This window comes from Globicephala melas, chromosome 4 (genome assembly GCF_963455315.2).
Source record: "Globicephala melas chromosome 4, mGloMel1.2, whole genome shotgun sequence".
NCBI lineage: Eukaryota > Metazoa > Chordata > Mammalia > Artiodactyla > Delphinidae > Globicephala > Globicephala melas.
This window is the reverse complement of record NC_083317.1, coordinates 27,429,752-27,440,507: the sequence shown is the minus strand read 5'-3', so window position 1 is coordinate 27,440,507 and position 10,756 is coordinate 27,429,752. Positions and strand designations below refer to the sequence as shown.

General features: G+C 35.4%; 1 long non-coding RNA gene across 3 annotated transcripts in view; it reads left to right on the top strand.

Moving 5' to 3' along the window:
• The first annotated feature begins 1,730 nt into the window (after positions 1-1,730).
• Positions 1,731-10,756, top strand: part of LOC115864267 (uncharacterized) — a 481,059-nt gene continuing 472,033 nt past the window's right edge. For 2 of the 3 annotated variants that reach the window (XR_009563675.1, XR_009563673.1), the window contains exons 1-2: positions 1,731-1,826; positions 2,381-2,661. This is a non-coding gene — a long non-coding RNA (uncharacterized lncRNA). Of the gene's footprint in view, positions 1,827-2,017; positions 2,153-2,380; positions 2,662-10,756 lie in introns of those variants that run through there. The other variant, XR_009563674.1, reaches the window with a different exon arrangement.

Here is a 10,756-nt window from a genome sequence, read left to right as displayed (position 1 = left end):
TTCAATATATGTAGCAGTTCAGAATTATAGATGTTGCATTTTCTTATATTGTTTGTGTTTTTTATAATCGAGCCTTTTGATCTCTTACTGGTCTAGTTAGGAATTTGCCTCACTTATCCCTCCTACCAAAACTTGATTTTGGGAAAGTGTAGATAGAAGAGCTGTACTTTAAAAAAAAAAAAACCTTATAAAATACAAAGTCAGCATGAATACATTTTATAATACAAATCTTGCAAACATTAATAATAAGGGGATGATAAATTATAAATTGATAATAACATTATTGGGATTCTTTCTCTCTAATGTGGTGGATTATATGTTATATACATTCATCTATATGGATATAGATGAGTTACTGTTTCTCCTAATATACCCACTGTAATTATGAATTCCATTCCTAATTAGAGAATCATGAGCTAAAAATAAAAATATATCAATAAAAATAGGTAAAAATTGGTAAAATTCCATCCTAGAATATAATCAATGCTTAAAGCTTAGCTTTTTGATATGGAACAAGAAATATGTAAATTATAAAATAATGAGAAAATACAGAGTTGCTGAGCACACATCATTTTAATAATATTCTATTAAAATTAGTAGGCAGAAAACAAAATACAATTTTATTTACTTGCAAACACTCAAGCCAGAAATCTCCATTTCAAAATGCTTATTTCTTTACTGTGTGGCTGAATGACCATGAACAATGCAAATTGGTTTTACTTTCTAGGTTCATTATACTTACACATTGTTTGATAGGTTGTCTACCCAGATCCTTTATTATACAATGAGGTAACCCCCAAATGAAACCCCAAGCATCTTCTCTTCCTGGTCATCATATGCTGCCGTTCTTCCCCTAGAAATTAATACACTCTGTATGCTGAATCCTGCCTTTTCATCTCCTGCTGCAGAATCAGCGGTCATAACAGCTATTCTGTTCATGAATATGTAAATGCAACATGCATTATATATTAAAAAAATCAGCAGGCGGTTCCCACTTCAGACTGTACCCATCTCTGTTCGACTAATACACGAAAAGCAAAGATTTAATTTTTCAAGCATTTGAGTCAGTGTTGCCAAAAACGCTGTAATTATGTAACATGGAAATTCATAAATGAGACATATGCAGATGCTCAAGACAGTTGGACTCCAAATAAATCGGCATCTAGGCACAGCTGTGGTGATGCGTGCAGATACACTTATTATTTCACTCTAATGCCTAGTGATAAGGGGGAAAATGCCTTAGATGCTCAATAACCTTTTATTTGCTGACTAGGTTCCACTCCCATACCTTACCCCAATAAATGACTAAAACAGTGTTTAAATTATATGCATATGCATATACACATACACACACATGAATGTATATGAACACTTTTTTTCTTCTGAAAGGAAGAAGTGATGACTATATCCACGAGAGTGTTCTGGGGGAAGCATTAAGCTCTGGGAAAGAAATAATTGGGGGATTTTATTACTGAAATAAGCAAGCATGTTCATGCATATTTTTACGGCTTGCATGCCCATGCGCCACTCCGTGCAAACAGTGCTATTGCAGCTCAGGCGCGGTAATTAGGTTGATGTAATTATGGCGAAATAAAGACAGCCTCACTGATAATTTCACAGTGAATATTAAAGACATATGTGCCTTCCAGTGTACAATAAATGAACCTGAACTGCTGTCAGGGGCTAGGAGGACAGTGTGGCCAATGCACCTATTGTGTCCCTGCTGCAGAAAGGAAGCTGCCGATTGGCCACTGTCTGCAGCACATAGCACTGGCTGGTTATAAAGGACTTGTCTAGGGGAGAGCCTGTAGGTACTCCATTGTCTGGTAAAGTTCATATGACTGCATTCTTTTTTGCAAGGGGGGTGGAGGGAGAGTGGGGAAGGTGGGGATGTCAGCTCAACTGTAAAAGCTGCACAGATTTTTTTTCTTTCTCTTTCTCTCTGGCTCTCCATAGATCGTTTCTGTTTCATGCCCTGTCTCATTTCGCATAGCTAAAAAAGAATGCTAATTAAGATCCCTTGTCTTAACCTGAAAATAATGACTCGGATATAATTAGAAATCTGATGAGAGTTTAAAATTCTGGGAGAGGACCAAAAACATCAGTTACGGTGCTTAGGAGGGAAATGAAGAATTATTTTTCTGTAATCAAGGTAAACATGGGAGAGGGGGGTTCCCCCTATCTTTTTAAACTAATTTGAACCAATGGTGTTCTACTTCAGATGAGAGGATACTGTATTTCAAAACCTGTTTTAGCCATCAAATTGAAAGGACACAAATCAGTAGCAATAGAAGCCTTCTTAATCCTCCTTAGGATGCAATTCAGATGAAAGAACTGCTTTTTTTTTTTTTATTTTTCTTTTTGTATGTGTGTGTTATAGATGGATCTGAGAACGCTGTCTGGGCTTGGTGCCAAGTGCTGGTATTTCACAGCGGCGACCGCCTCACACGGGCTGTGGGAAGCAGGAGGGAGACTCTCTTAGGGTGCCACTACTATGGAGACACAGCTGGGCTGAACAAGATTTGCTTCAAACGACAACAAGAGAGACAGAAAGTATCTGGTTCAACCGCTGCCCAAGCAGGCAGGCACCAGAAGAGCTAGCAGCCAATCCGGCCATGCTCGAAGCCAGCTTTGCAGCTCAGCCAATCAGTGACATCACTGGTGAGAAACTCATTTACATCATGCAGTAATGAACTTTGTTTAACATAGCCTCCCCCCTTTCCTGTTACCCCCCTCCCCGTATTAGGTCCTTCCATTAATTATTCTGCCGGCATAATTTAAACTGCTATGCAAAAATGTGGCTGTATTCTCTCTGACAGCCTCCACGTTTTTTTCCCCCCCATTGGTGTCTGCTGTCACTGAAAGTAATTCTGGGTACAATTCTATTTTGTTTTGACCTTGCAATATTACCTTCTTCTAAAAAACCTTAGAAAAAATTAAACCTTTGCTTATTGTATCTGAACCCCACTCCCCCCTTAAGAATAGCATGCTTTCGGCAAGTTGGGATTCAGAATTGTGCAAGGTAATGGAGAATAAGAGGGTGCATTGCCATGGAAGTTGCAATTTTTCCGAGCAATCTGCATCTTAGAGCTTCCTTTAATGTTTCCATGTATTATGCTGCAGTGGCCATTTTTACATATAGTGTTTTTTCCAAAAAGTGCTTATGTGCATCTGTTCCAGGGAGGAAAGTTCAACTCTTGTTATATTTTATTCTTCACTGCTCTCAGCCAATGTGTCATTTTATTAATGAATAGAACTGAGGTCATTTCTGGACAAATCTCTCTCTTCCCATCTTAGCACAATGCACCTGATTTGCATCCATTTACTAGAAAAACTGAATGCAAGAACCAGTTTGAAAAGAAGTTAAGGGACTAGTTCACATATTATTTCAGAATATATCGCAGCAGTTTGTTTTTCAGAATGCGTAATATGTAACATCTACCTTAGTGTTTCTATAAAAATGCTTGATCTCCATTCCCAGTGTAATACCTTTAGCAAATGTATTGCTTTGTTATATAACCAAAATAGACCAAGTGAAATAATATTCAGCAATGAGTTCATATAATCATCAGAAAACCTTTGGAAACACAATTTTGTCTTGTTTGTCAGAGATAAACTCATTTGTTCTATAGATAACTTAAAAAGGCTGGAACATATGACATGTGAAGATTTTCAGGTTGCTTTAGAGAATCCCAAAGAGCGGAAACTGGGTCACACTTAAATGTGATTTCTCTTAAGCCATATCTTTATTGCATATTGGCATTAAAGGGATAGAGTTTTCTAGCAGAGAAGGTAGTTTCATTGTCTTATTTTTCAAAGAATATTTTGAATATAATTATTCAGAGACATGGAATTTTAAAAACATCGACAAGGGTTTCATAACAGTGCATGATTCGTTTAAGAAGCTTAAAGAGTACCATGATAGGCAGAGACACTTTTTAAAGCATGTGAAGGATTTAGACACTAAACCACGGCCCTTTTAATTCATGAGGCATTCCATCATCCCATCATCAGCATTCAGGGAGCGACTGTCCTGAATCAGTCATGAGCTCCCCTGCTGCAGATCCTGTAATTTGAATCATGTGTAATAATATATTATCCTACTGGGGGCCTTCTTTCAGTAGGAGAATGGTTTATACATTCTGCTGTAAGAGAACTTTTGGCTCCTAGCCGACTCACAGCCATTAGTCTCATAGGCAATCATGATCATCTTCCTTAAGGAATAACATCTGCACGACCTCCTGCGCCAAAACGCTTCAACCTCCCCCATGTTCTGAATTACGATTTCTTGGAATTGGGAACACTTGACAAAACTGAAAGAGAAAAACGGAAGGTTTAGAGGAATGGAGCACAATTTTATTGAGGCTGCCATGTGGCGAAAGCACAGTTCCCTTTCCTTTGAAATGTTGGAGAATGGTGAGGAAAGGGTGCCCCCAAATAGACCTAGATGTGTTCATTTTGTTTTGAGACACAAGCTGAAATGGAATGTGTTTTATGAAGACGTGGCTGCCTCTGTGTTTTTCTCTGGACATTTTAGCAAGGTCCTGCAAAGGGTGTGGCAACATAAGGGAATAAATGGAGGGTGGAGATGGTTGTGAAGACAGAGAAACCTTGTCTTACCTCAGGAAGGAAGCAATTTGATAGAGCAGGAACCATTTGACCCAGGAGTGAAAAGTTCAAGGAGTGGCTCTGATTCTTTCTCTTGTTCTAACCTTGGTCAGATCATGTTAATGTCTCTATTTTTTCTTATCTGTGAAAATTCAATACACTGCCAGCACAGAGATGTATGGAATACTCCTCCATCACCCCCCCCGCCCCCTTCTTTAAACATTTGAAATCCTTCTTTGCTTCAGGGACCAGGTTAAATGTTCCCTCTTCTATGAAATCTTTTCAAATCATTGTGGCCAGAACCTTTCACTTTTCCATCCTTCTCTTTGTACTTCCATTATTGCATGTGTGGCAGTCAACATTGCTGTAGGGCCACATGTGTGCATATCTTTACCACTAGACTGAAAGCCCCCTGGGGACAGAGACCATGTTGAATTCACCCTCCACCTCTAGCTCTAAGAATAACATTATGCTCCTAAGTTTTAAATCAGTGTTCTAATTAATGAGTTAAAAGTGCATTGTAAGTTGTAGAGGGAGGGTTAACAAATTCCAGTTACTATTGTTGTCAACGATTACCACAGTGTTCCAGATGATGTCAGTTTTGCCTTGTCAGTCTTGTCTTTCATTTCACTGGCCCTTCACTATCAAGCTCAGAGTAAATGCTTGTTGCATTATGTTTCTTAAATAACCAGTTGTAGGGAATTGTAAATTCTTTTATTCATCAAGTGTGGAATTAAGCCAACTTAGCCTGGTGTTTTAAAACTTAAAAATAAATGAAATTGATGTAGATTAATTGTAAAGCAGCTAGGATAAGCAAATTACAGTATCAAGCTCTACTGTTAATGATATGAAAGAATTAATTACTTGGAAGAAGTAAGCAATTAATGTTGAAATGCTCTATAAAGCATAATAAATCAGGAAATATGGAATCCTGAGTCTTATGTTATTCTTTGAGATATGTATTTTTAATCTACAAACTAGTATAGTAATCTTTTAAGAGTGTATTTCTATGTGATTTTGATATAATCTGATAACATTATGCCAAAATATGGTTGATTTTATGCTACTCATCTATTTAAGTTTACACTTTTGGCTACTGTACTTACTGCTAAGTGGAAATTAATTTCTTTGCAAACAATGATATTCTTGTTAATATGTTTGCAAGCTGTGTTTAGATTTTAAAAATTATATTTCATAGTGTTTGCCCAGTACATGTTATTAGAAAGGAATGGAATAACTAGAAAATATATACATCTTTGCTTTTTATAACTAGGAAAATAGAAATTTTAGTACTGGAAATCAGCTAAAGTCCATATTTTGTAAAAGTCTTAGAGGGGAAAAATATCTTACCCAAGAGTATGTTCTATCAGTTTTCTGGGACAGCTGAGACTGGTATCCGGAATTCAGAAAGACTGGTTCAATAATTTTTCCAGTCCACCAAATAATCGGTACTTTTAAAATCAGCCAGATAGGATTATACAATTTTACAGGGCTAACATAAATTAAATTCACTTACGTGATCCAACACTGTGTGTATGTAGGATTCCTATTTTATGGTTGAAAACAAGGGGACTGGACTTAGTGAGGTGTATTTTTTTTCCACTACCCAATAAGGATGTAATCAACTACTAATAAATTATCATTTATATTAGTATTCTTTAAAATAATTTTGGTTTTGATGAAGAAAAAATGGAAACCTGATATCTGAGTTCACATTGTAGTGGTTTTGAATTTAATTAACACAAATATTGTATCTTAAATTACAGGATTGGTTACGTAGATTTGGGTAGGGCCGGTTTGAATTTTTTTTTAGCCAATGTATTGTGCTGTTATAATTGACCAGTTTTTTTCCCTGCTGAAGTCTCCAGTTATCTCAATGATGGTATCTTCTTCTAACCCAGTATTTAAAAAGAGATTTCTGAATCTTACAAATACTGAGAGATGAATTATGCCCACTTAAGGAATAAATGTTTCTCAAATACAGTAAAAATAGGATCTGTCCAGCTTCTTCTGTTCAGAAAATGATTTTTAAGAGCTAGAGAGTGAATGAGTAAATGGGGAACATCTTAATTAAAGAAAAAATGTTTCTTTAGCATCATGGTTTGAGACATGGTAACTGAAAGCCATTTGCATCTGAATAACAGTGATAAATTAGATAAAAGCAATGAAGCATTCTCCTTCATGCTGACAATTTTTGATATCATAATCGTATGATTCTTGTTCCAAAATTAACTCTTGATTAGCAAAATGGGGTTAAATATTGGGATCTATTCTTACACAATAAAACTATAAGGTTTTGATTGAGAATCACTTATTTGTAAAATGGCAAAGGAATAGATGAAACTGGCCTAAAAAGTTTGCATATTCTAACATTTTTTTAAACTTAACTCTTAAAACATGCTCAATATCAAGAGCAATATCAAGTACATTTAGGAACTTAATGAGTATTTTCATAACATTGATGATAACGTGTCTTACTGTTAATGAGCAATGACATGGCTTTATAACTGGTTACTGACACAAAAAGAAGAACAAAATGATGAGGATTAATGGCTAATATTCACTGGGTAATGACTTATATGCCATGTGCTACACTATGTACTATGCAGGCATTATTTCATTTAATCTTCAAATCAATCCTTTGGTATTATTATCTTCATTTTGTCAAAGTCACATGACTAAGAAGGAGCAAAAATGGGATTCAATCCAAAGATTCTGACTTGAGAGCCCATGTTCTTAATCACTGTGCCCAAATTGAATAATCACTGCACATGCTATTGCTGTTTGGCTGTAGGAATAGAATGTTTTTCCGTATATTATGCCCATAAATAGTTTATCTGGTTCATTTTTTAGATATGCACACATAGTTTTACTTTAGTATTTTATAAATCACTCTGAAAGTTATTGACCTAGCTATAATACCTAGATTAATATTTTCCCTATATTTTTCTATTTATGTAACAATACAGATCACTTAAGGTAATGCATGCAAAAGCAATTCTAAAACAGTAAAGTACTAGATGAATGTAGGGTCTTGACATTATTAAAATGCCTTTGTAAGTGCGAGTCACTAAAAATTATTATTAGACTAAATGTTTCCGTTTCCCCTAGGTATATTATTAAATATGTCACCTATTTTATGTGGAAATTAATGCTTATTGATTTGGCAATTGCAGAGTGTTGCTTAACAGTCTCACTAGATCCTGACTATCCTGACACTTAAGGTATTTCAGTTTCTTCAGTCCTGGTTACACATCTCCTGTTTACAACCCACTGAAATCCATGGGATGCTGAAAGAGAAGGATCTTGCAGCTACTATTTGCTAATAAATCCTGTACCTAATGCTAGATTTTCTAGCTTTTACTTAGTGGTCAGAACTAAGGGACATAGTCAACAAGTTGTTGAATTTACAGAATCAGTTCAGTTTTGGGAAGGCAAAAGAGTAAAAGCAGAAGGATGGTTAGTTTTTCCTTTTCGGGATGAGTTATTGTCCAGTTTCTCCTTCAGTTTTCTTACTGTTTCTTTCTCAAACACGTGTCGTGCACTTACCATATGCAGACAATAAACCTATACTCTTGAACTCTAGTTCAACATTCTTATTAATGTTCATTATGGAAATGCTATATATCACTATATATTAGTATAAAATTAGAGTTTAAGTGTTTAGTCTTATTGCATAATGTATGGTCACATCTCCTCAAAAAACCTAGAAAAGCAGTAGTTTTGAGCCCTATGGTTCTCATTTGAGTTTATTCCCCTTTATCTGTGGTGTTACAACCCTGACACCTAGAATTTAAGAGACTGCTCCTTGGAAGGTCTAAGGAACGCAGGCAGAAGCAGGGCTAAATCTGTGCTCTGAAAACACTAGGCCCACTCTTGTGGTCTAAAGGCTCATTAGCAGTTTTCAGGGTCACATTGTGATTTCCTATGCCCTGCATTATCCTCCTCTACAGTTAGAGCTTGATAATTATTTTTTTCTCCCAAGGTTTTTTTATTTTAATGTTACTAACAATTTTCTTTGTGGGCAAGAATGAAGGTCAATGTAGCAGTCTCTCTCATTGCTTTCTGAACCTGCCCAGAAAGTGTATCACTAGCAAAGTATTTAAGGTGTTTATTTTCAGAATGTTTATTTTTACACAATGAAAAGCAGAGCTAATAATAAGGAAAACTATGTCAATTACTACTTAATTATCCCTTAACTCTGTGGGGCAGTTTAGAAGTGGTTAGGAACAGAGGGATCTCTGGTCGAATGCCTGGTTCTGAATCTAGATTCCAATTCTTACTATATATATAACCTTGGACAAGTTATGTAAGTTCTCTGTGCCTTGGTTTTTCTCATTTGTATAATAGCACCTACCTTATAAGGTTGTGAGGATCCTGTACATTTTTGCAAAGGATGGTGATATAAAGATGGATAAATTCATGGTTTCTGTTTTTCAAAGTGCAGAATATAGTTGGGGAGTGTGAGTGAATGAGTATGTGTGTGTATATTTAAATAAGTAGTAATATGGTATAGTTCAGTATAGTGCAACAGAGATGTGTCCTTGCTTGTGTAAATACTTTTGTTTATTGATTCTACTCTACCTATTCAATTAGCTTTTCCTTTTATTTGAACAAGTTATCAAACTATTGTTATAATTATCAGTTTTATCCCATCAAATATCAGTTTGATTTTAAAAGTTTTTTAAAAGACTGTATAATCTTTTATTGATATTGGTATAATTTTGAAAATCCAGGCAACTAATAATATGTAATTCATGTATTCTACTTTTTCCTTCCTTACTGATTGGAGTTGCCAGAAAAAAAATGTCCTAAGACATGTAAAAATGCATGAAGGCACTTATTTTAACTTTTTTCAGACTATGATACCCTAGAATGACCAGTGATAAGTCCCTAATCAACGGCATTCTGTACAGAAACTTAACCCACAGTCCAAGTGTCTAATGTTCATGAATCAGATAATTGATACCTATGGACTTCCCTATAGCAATCTCTGTAATGATCAGGAAGAAAAAAATATTGTAATCAGAAGACCTGGGTTAGAACCCTGTGTAAATTCTCTAAGCCTCACTTTTCTTATTATAAGATAGGGATAGTTATAATGACTACCAAAAAAAAATAATTGTGTGGGTGAAATAAGAAGACCTGTGGAATGATGTTAGGTTTTCTCTTTTTTCTGTAGGTATTGTAAAGCCTGTTCAAGTGTGTGTTTAAATGTCAATAAGAGCAATATGATTTCAATAAATGCCAGCCTCTAAGGAGATCTCTAGTATTATGTGTCCTATAGAACTATAGAATAGAATTCTCTATAGAATAGGGAATAAGATTGCTTTTATTTGCAATTCAAATCGAAACTGCCATTAATTTGGATGATTTGAGGGGATTGTGAGCGCAACTTAATTAAATCAGGTTTTTAAAAATCTTAACTTGGGAATGACTGAGACTAAACATAGTTGGCATTTTTAAAAGAGGTACAAGAACCTCTCTCTTTCTCCCCCCTCCCAAGGACTTAACATATTTAAGTAGACGAATCAGAAAAGGTTTCTGATGATTGAGGCAGAGAGATGTTCAAAGGCATACAGGTTTGGAGTTGCAACCAATTTTCAGGAGTATCATTAAGGTGCAGAAATAATATGCTGTACTCAATATCATATATGAACTCCTATGTGCCAGTTTTTTGATGTTTTACAACTTCATCTTATCTATTAAGGTTTGTTACTCCTTCCTTCAAGCTCTGTGCATGTTTTTTCATGGTGTCAATAATGATGATGGTGATTGAAAGAACTCTGTCATGGTATCTTGGAAGTATAGTTACTGGTTAAACTATGAGTATAAGAAGAGCAAAGAAATTACACATTGTTTGGGGTATCTTATAGTAATGTTGTCTTTCAATAATCCCTGTTCCCATTTTTCTTATACACAGCAATTAGCTAACATCCTATTAAACATCACACAAAATAGTCTTGAATGTCAGTGTCATTGTGCATTAGGTTCTATTTGGCTTTTCAGTTCTTGAAAGCTATTCATTTTGCTATGGAGTTAAATTTTGCCAGTACCTTCCCAGCAGTGATGGTCTCAGATTCTTCAAAATGTCTTTAATTATTTTTTACCGTTCTTATTTAATAATCGATTTTCTAGAATTGACTGA